General features: G+C 39.5%; 1 long non-coding RNA gene across 1 annotated transcript; it reads left to right on the top strand.

Annotated features, from left to right (window-relative positions):
• The first annotated feature begins 5572 nt into the window (after positions 1-5572).
• Positions 5573-6641, top strand: LOC311277600. The gene is made up of 3 exons (XR_014625302.1): positions 5573-5702; positions 6003-6136; positions 6397-6641. It is a non-coding gene; the product is annotated as an uncharacterized lncRNA (long non-coding RNA).
• Positions 6642-8930: the final 2289 nt, after the last annotated feature.

The following is an 8930-nucleotide window of genomic DNA, read 5'->3' as shown; positions in this document are numbered from 1 at the left end:
GCCATTGAAGTTTTTTTTTAAGATATATGAGGCCCTCTATGTGAAGCACGGTTTGGATGACAAGCCACAGCTCATCTATAACTGCGATGAGACTGGCTTTGGGGGACAAGCCTTGTTCTAGGGAGAAGGTCCTGTGCCAGACTGGGAGGAAACATATTTATCAGCAACAGCAGACGACCAGGGAGCACATCACAGTGCACTGCTGTGTGAATGCCTCCCGAGTAATGCATATAGGCTGGATGGCCCCCCCAACGCCCTCTATGGCATCCAGGATAAGGGATAGATGGATTCGGAGCTATTCCTGAAATGGCTCCGCCATTTTATCCAATATGCACCTAAGGAGAGATCACTCGTTTTAATCATGGACCAACATGAGACACATGTATAAAAAGATGTAATAATGTACTGCAGGGAAAATAAGATCGAAATTATCTGCCTTCCTGCCAACACCACACGGTTTTCGACCCGGTCTTCGACCCGCTGAAGACTGCCTTCTCCACCATGGCTTCCAGGCTGGGTCTGGTACGAGGGGATCTTGTGGTGGGGAAGAAGCAGTTCTCACCACTCCTCAAAAATGTGTACCCCACTGCTGTCACAGCCCAAACCACCATCGCTTTTATGTTTAAAAAACAGTTTTAGGTTGTTGTTTTTTTGGCATTTCCAAGCCACTTAAGACCCAATGTTGTAGACTAAAGCCGTTTTTTTTTTTTTTTTTTTTAGGCTATCATAATTTTTTATGAAGATCATACAATCATGACCAAGACGATTACAGATATGTCACTCAGGCTTCACTAACGTGATTGGTACCATAGACTATAGGCTACCATAGACTGCCATCAAGGCCTCAATGAAGGGGATTATGTGAACAGAAAGGGGATTCACAATGTAAATGTGCAGCCCAGTTACTATTGTGATTCTTAATATTCCAGATTAGTAATATTATATAAAATAAAAAAAGGCAGTTGACTAAAATCTTCCATATCACAAATGTGAAAGCAAAATGGCCAGGATCTGTGCATGACTTAAGAATTTTCAGAGATTCACATTTATGCACATTATTTGAAAGTGGTAAGAAAAGTTCCACAATTAAATATCAAGCTCATTGTATTACATACACTTATGCTGATCCTAACAGAACTGCATTTTTTCATTGGTGATTATGACATGTTCCTGCCTGCAGACAGGTGTTTTATGACCCCATTCCCTGACCCAAACCAGTTACAATGCAGCTCTAGCCAGGACAAGGGCACACAATGAAATGAACTTTGGCTAACTAAAGGGAAGATTTCAGTGTCTGAAAAGTCTGAGGGGTTGCACACCTGACAGGGCCTGTGACATTGTTGCATGTGCCATATTACACAACATTGCCAAAAAAACAACACTTTTCATTAAATGTTTAAGACAAATATGCTTAGTTCCTTGAGTTTTATTTCAATTGTTCTTTGTAAAGAAAAGCCAGTGGTCAAGTGATATTAGACACATGCCTCGTGCAACAAATAAAAAGGAAAAGTTGACTATACACTGCCCACCTGTAGGCCTATGTCTCCTCTGTCTGTGCAGACTCTTCTGTAGGCCTTTCTGTAGATGTGGAATCATGCAACTTATATTGCAGCCATAAAGCATACAAGTATAAATTAAGTAAAGTTATTAATGCATTTGCTGGCTAGTTCCTCCATATGACAGTTATCTGAGAGAGTTTATTCACTGTCCAGTGCAATGGAAACAAATGGACATTACAAAGTCTTATACTTTCTTTCCTTTGGAAAGTTAGAAAATGTCCACTTACTGCACATATTTCAGCCACCACTTTCTTGGGAAAGTGTTGGTGTATTATGTAAAAGTGCACAAAAGAGGAAAACACAATGTCATTACAATGAACTACACTCGGGAAAAATGTGATCAATAACTCATGGCAAAATATTTTTACATTAACATAAGTTTATCAGTTTTCACTTTCACAAGTCAAAGCAATTCATCATTACTCAAGATTTAACAGTTGAAATGACTATACAGCCTTAATTTAATGCAGCAAAAATTATTTTACAGTGTAGACTACTAAGATCTTTTCTATTTTTTTCTCAGCCTTTTTCTTGGTTGCTTTTATAAACAGACAACCATTTATTTAACAGTGCCTTTTATAAAAGAGACTATAATATAACAAAAAATTACCATTATGTAGAATATTTTTGTACTTCACTTTTATTTGTTCCCATGTTCTAGTGTGGTGACTCTGACATTACACTGCACAAAGTAATTATGCAATTATTAAAATATAAAAAATATAGGCTAATAAGTGATAAAAAAACATCTAACATGGCCACTTCTAACGGATTTAAATTGTCTGCTATTTTTGCCAGCCCTCTCTCCTGGCTTTTGCAGACTTTGAGGTGTTCCCTGGCGTTTGAAACATTAAAATTCCGAATAAACTTCGACTATTAGTTCTTGCTCTGCTGAGGAGAAAAACTGTGCCCCCCCCTTTGCCCACGCTGAGCAGCCAATAGCAGCGTTGCTGATCAATGTTTCTACTATCGATACATATCCCCTTTTAACCAGCGCATGAACAAGCAATTATCTCAGATAACTCAATCCAGCGATACTAATCATATCCGGCAAGTGTGTTCGAAGAACCGAGTTAGCCAGATCATGATTCGCACGATGATATCATCTTGGATGTGTCATGTGATCTCGGATGTAATGAACAACGTACGAAGAACGGGCCCCAGGTATTTTTTTAATCAGTTTATTGTTAAATGTAAATAGTTCTAAACACACACATGCACCCTAATCGTTTATGTTCTTAAGTTTTTTTATTAGATAATCATAAACATTTTTTAAATCAATGCAAATTGTTTGTCCTTCTCTGTCTTCAGAAAGATATAGTTATTCACTAACATTTCACGGTTCATGCTGCTCAACTCACATGCCATAATTAATACCACAACACAATCATGCCTAACTTGCATGGCCCTCTAGCTTATTAAAGCAGCAATTAACTTCCATTTTAACCAAATAAAAAGGTACTCACCTTTCTTGTTAATTTAAATTATGTTTTCTTCGGTTAAAATTGATAAGTTGATCAGTTAAATTTCCATTTTCGCCGTTGAAATCAAGTTATGCACTCTGTACGGAAGACCATTGTAAGCCTGTACAGAACATCATTAACCCTTATCATCTACCATACACAGGCGGAGGAGGTACATTGCCCCACTTTTCTAAAAAATTATTGGTCCAAAAGACATCAGTCAAAGTGTGTACCATACAATGGGTATTCCCCCAGGGAATGATCACACAAACATGCTTGTCTTGCTCTCAGCAACAGAGGAGTGGTCGCTGGCGTGCTGTGAAAGGCGAAAAGTATACATGGAACATGATTAGTCTACGTTACAGTCAGTAAGAGAAGTCGCCTTTAATCAATGCATTGGATATGAATTTACTCTTTTTCTCCTTTTGTATAGTCCAAATTCAAATTTGCCAAATGTTAAATGAGAACCTACAACACATCAGGCTATAATCATAGAGGTCAATTTATAATCTGGCTATTTGTGCCATGACAACAAATCAGCAATCAAAGTTCAAAAAGATGTTCAAAGTTCAATCCTTTCAGAGACCTAGAATCATGACTTTCACATTTCAAGAGGTCATTACCTTAAATTGATTGAAAATGATGATCCATTACCTGGTGTAGAGACGATATGGTCCTGCTGTGGTTCTAGGTGACCAGGTTGTTTTAACTTTCTCATCCGTTTCCTAACGTTCCGCAGACGCTCTTCCAGGAAACCTGTAGCAGGCCTGTGTTTTTCATCCAGGTGTGTGTACCAAGCTCCCTCTAACATTAGAATAAATTCAGCTTAAAGTGACCAGGATTGGGTGAAGCATACCCATATGGAAAAGAAACAGAAAACACTTGTAAGAATTTCCTATTGCCTACAATAGTAAATGTTTGTTTTATATGCATTATATGTCTTATGAGAGTTATATGTCTCATATTATGATTTACTCATGAAAGTGTCCACTTTCGCATTTTTCTCATACAACGTAATTATATGAATTAAGTATGAATCAAACAAACAATATATATGCTGTTTATAAGGATAGTACATGGCAAAGTATGTTTTTCGTATATGTTCCATATCATTTTTGCATTTTTAATTACTATGTAAAACATGTCTTAGTTATAAAGACATATAAAATTGATATATTAATATTTACAATTACATACATGTTTCTTGTGCGTAAAGTATATCTAATTTAAACGTAAACTATGCTTTCTTTATATGTTTTTTTTATAAGTTTGTTATATGTCAGCCAAGTAACATAGCAATGTATGTATAAAAGCATATACTTTTTATACTGTATATGAATATATACCATTCTATATAGGTTTTTTGTATGTAATGTCTATTAATATTTCCATGTAAACTATGCTGTCTTTATGTTTTTTTAAATAAAATTCTTACGTCAGCCAATGAACATAGCAGCATTAAAAACATACTTTTTATGTATGAAATTATATAATTTCATGAGTTTCTACAGTCAAAAACATTTGATGAAGCAGAGTTAAAACTGTCAACACCCAGATCAACTACTTTCTACCAAACAATGACATAAATGCAGTCCGAATACATCTGTAATATTAAAAACAAAGCTGCTAGGATATCTTTTCAATAGTCTTTATTAACAGTTAAACTCTTCTGTGATTACAGTACTGACAGCAGTAAACCCTAATCCTAAGAACAATGTTTTCAAATATTAGATTTAAATGAACTTGTGACTACATAGGAATGTCTTTCACAATTTGATATTTTCACACACTACAAGCCTGCATACCTGAGGAGCACATGCTTATCCTATTCCTATTCTAACATGGAAAACAGTGTCACCAACAACTAAACATTGTCAATACAAACAGGTGTATTCACATTCAAGGAACGAGGCATGGGGCTTAAGTGCAATCAATCGCTCTGAGCATAATGCTAATACTGCCTATAGTGTTTACTTAGATATTTTGAGTATACTCGATTTTGAAATTGCAAAGTACACAAACAAAAACATTTTAGAATGTAAACTTAAAATGCCTTAATGGCTTACATATATGCCAGTTTTGTTCTTCTGCACACTGGATACCTCAGAATAAACAGGCACTATAAGCAGTAAATACTTTCAGTAGACAGTAGTCAGAACCTGTTTTGCCCCAGGGCCAAGGACTATGTGACACACCTGTGTGAAACTCAGAGCAAACAAAACAGTTTAATGTGGAGCTGTGTACACACCAGCATTTTTACTTTTTGACCGGAGTTCTGAAATCTTGGCATTGATCGTACTTCCAATGCTGGAAAGCTGGGTCCCTGGCCACTTCTCAAGAGTTGCACCTAAACATGAACAAAAAAACAATGCAAAAATGATTACAGTAGGCTGGAATCAGGAAACACACAAAAGCAGAGACTATTGGTCAAACACCCATTAAAAAGAAGAAAACATACTGTAAATGGCATCCAATTTATTTTTGTCTAATGGTTGACGAGCCTCTCCTCCGCCTCGTTTGTTCCCCCAAAGATTGCTCACCAGCAGTATTTCCACTGGAAAGACTGCGGTGAGCAGATGCCTCACAAAGACTGTTGCCGAATTGGCATTGATGGCATAGGCCCACGCCAGTTTCTCAACCATGACTCCGGTCCCAGGATGGATCTCAACCTGGACACAAGGTGAGCATTAAAGTTTAAAATACCAGTATGTCTGACTTCTTCAGCCCAACAGACTTTAGACATATAAGCACATTAGATCTGCCATACTCATTACTTTACACTGTAATTACTTGTTTAATGAAATGTATGGGGTTGATTGTTTTTATGCGGTTTGTGGGAGGCTTTGGCAATATTGTTGTTACATTCATGCCAATAAAGCAAATTTGAATTGAACTGAATTGAATTAAAAGCAAGTCTGGCAAGCAGTAGATCTATTTTATATGCTGTATTTATTTATTCTTTAAAAAACAATTACCTTAGAAGACTGGGAGGCAGTCAGGGATGGAGACACAGATGTGGAACTGGACAGCGTAGATCTGGGGAGGGACAGCGAAGTGGCACATGGAGAACTGGACCTGGACTGCGGAGACCCTGGAAGGGCCGGTAATGCTTTGGTAGGCTCCACCCTGGATCTCTTAGGAGGTGCAGCCGAATCTATTATATTCCTCAAGCTCAGTAGGAGTCCTGGCACATCTAGACACAGTACGTCAAAAACAAATAATTTATTATTATCACTCCTTTAGGACAATACAGCCAATTCAGCCTACAGTCATTTAGAGAAAGGTTTATTACTTGTCTGATGGTTCAATATTTGATATGAATCAATGATACCTTGAAGAACAATCTCCTTCAACTTCGCGTTCTCTTCTTTCAGGTCCTTGATCTCCTGCTTTAATTCAACCACAGTCTGAGTCGGACTGTTGTGATTATCTGAAGAAGGCTGTGATTGACCGTATAGCTTAAGAAACTCTTCTGCAGGGTCTGTCCTCCTGGGAGCCTTTGACTTCTGGGTGTCAAGAGATACGAAAAAAACAAAACCAAAATAAAAAGACAGCTATTGCTGGTGTTGAGCAGCCATTATGTACAAGAGAATCAATATCAAGAATCCTTACAGATTTAGCTAGATAGTAATGCCTATTACACAATAGTGCCAACTCCTTACACATTCTATGTACATTGTACCACTGGGAAATATGGTCATTGCATAGGAGCTAAAAGTAAATTAACGTCACCTTTGCTTGCTGAGACTCACGCCGGTTTCACACAGCAAGCGTCAGCGGCGCGTGAGCAGAGCGTATTTTTTCCGGCGTCCATGTTATTCAATGAGTGCATTCACACCGCACGCAGAAGCGGCGCGGCAGCGCGTAGCAGGAGCAGAGCAGGAGCAGCAGTGCCGCGATAGTTTCGCCGCCCAGTCTATTTTTAACGCGCCGCTTACGCTGAATTAAAGTGACAATGCATTGATCATGACCAAAATACACCGCAGTTTTACCCAAAAAGCGCATTGATGATATCTATTGTGTTTTAAACAGTCAATCAAATGACCAAAAATAATTTAAAAAGAAAACAAATGTCCAAAAACAAACTTGTTGCCCGAACAATAAAAACAAAGATGAACCAAAAGTTATATAAATAAAATTATTAATAAAATAAGCTTCTTGACAAGTATTTTCTCTTAAATGTATTTGAAACCGAAATAAAGCAATGCCAACTTATCCATTATAGAGTAGCCTACTCTGTCTGTACAAAACCCGCAGTTCAGGCGCGCGTGACAAACGCTGCCAGTGTGAAAGCAAAACGCGCGTGTCCTGCTCCTGCTCACCATATGCACTGCTCCTGCGCTGCTTACGCTCTGCTAATGCATGCAGTGTGAAACCGGCGTCAGTTTCAATATCAGTTGAGCAATCTGAATCGTCCCCATATTTTTGGGGGGCCACTGAGGCCCTCTTTGTCAGCTCTGTAGGTTCTTCTTCCTTCAGCAGTGAGTTCAGTTTACGGATTGTCTCAAAACGAGTAGCTAGAAAACAAAAGCAAATAGACCAGAGTTATACTCAAACAGCTGATTACACCAGATCACCCTCTTGTAACACTAACCCCTCATTTACACTGCACACGTGTGCGGTGCATTACGTCTGCGACAAGGTTTTATTCCGTCCTCCACGCGGTGCAAACTCACACCGGGAGCATATCAGAAGCGGAGCGACTGGATGCGTGAGACCACGTGATTTGCCTGACTGTGTGTTTTTCAAATTCCAGGATGAATCTCTCGTCGTCCATTTCTGGTCTCCTACCAAGGATATATTGCCAATATACGTGTAATACGTTTGGGAGTCTGCACAGGGTGTTTATTTTGAAATTGACAGGTTTTTTTCACTTTTATTTTGTATTTCCGGTGCGACTTGGACGCGCGTCCGTCAAAAATAGACTAGGCGCCTATATTTAGCGAAGCGGCGCGGATAGCCGCTTCTGGGAAGCTTCTGAAACGCGCCGCGTCGCGGCCGGTGTAAACACAAGCATTGACTAGAATGGGCGCGATAAGCTCCGGTAGCCGTGTCGCAGCCGTAATGCGCCGCAGACGTGTGCGGTGTAAATGAGGGGTAACTCCAGTTTCACACCGCAAGCGTCAGCGGCGCGTGAGCAGCGCGTATTTTTTTCGGCGTCCATGTTAATCAATGAGTGCATTCACACCGGGAGCAGGAGCAGCGCGTGAGCGTCAAGCAGGAGCATTGCGTGAACAGCAGTGCAGCGGGGGTTTCGGCGTCCGGTCTATTTTTTGCTGTGCTGCTCACGCTCAATTACCCCTCTTTCACACCGCAAGCGTGAGCGGCGCATCCGCGCAACTACATCATCACTGCAGCAGCAGACTCCCGCGAGTATTCACACTGGAAGCGTAGTACAGCGTCACAGCAGCGGCTGCAAACCGTGTTTGGCAGACAATATAACCATTTCAAACAATGGGTCAGTTCTTTCAACATTTTTGTGATTAAATGTGATTTAACACAAAATAAATGTGATTTAACACAAAACATGCTCAAAATGCACAGAATAAGCATGTCAAGAGTTTTAACAACATATGCCAATGTCTAGTGTTTTAACAATTATGCCAGAAAAGAAAATTAAGTATAACAAATATGTATTTACCCATTTAAACTTTTTAATTATTCGTTTTGGGTGAAAGTAAGGTGTATTATTATAAAAACAAAAATGTTGAAAGAACTGACCCATTGTTTGAAATGGTTATATTGTCTGCCAAACACGGTTTGCAGCCGCTGCTGTGACGCTGTACTACGCTTCCAGTGTGAATACTCGCGGGAGCCTGCTGCTGCAGTGACGATGTAGTTGCGCGGATGCGCCGCTTGCGCGCCGCTCACGCTTGCAGTGTGAAGGAGGGGTAAGACTGAAAATATA

The sequence above is a fragment of the Rutilus rutilus genome, assembly GCF_951802725.1.
Source record: "Rutilus rutilus genome assembly, chromosome: 18".
NCBI lineage: Eukaryota > Metazoa > Chordata > Actinopteri > Cypriniformes > Leuciscidae > Rutilus > Rutilus rutilus.
Note: the sequence above shows the minus strand (reverse complement) of the source record. Positions and strands in the feature narration are given on the sequence as shown.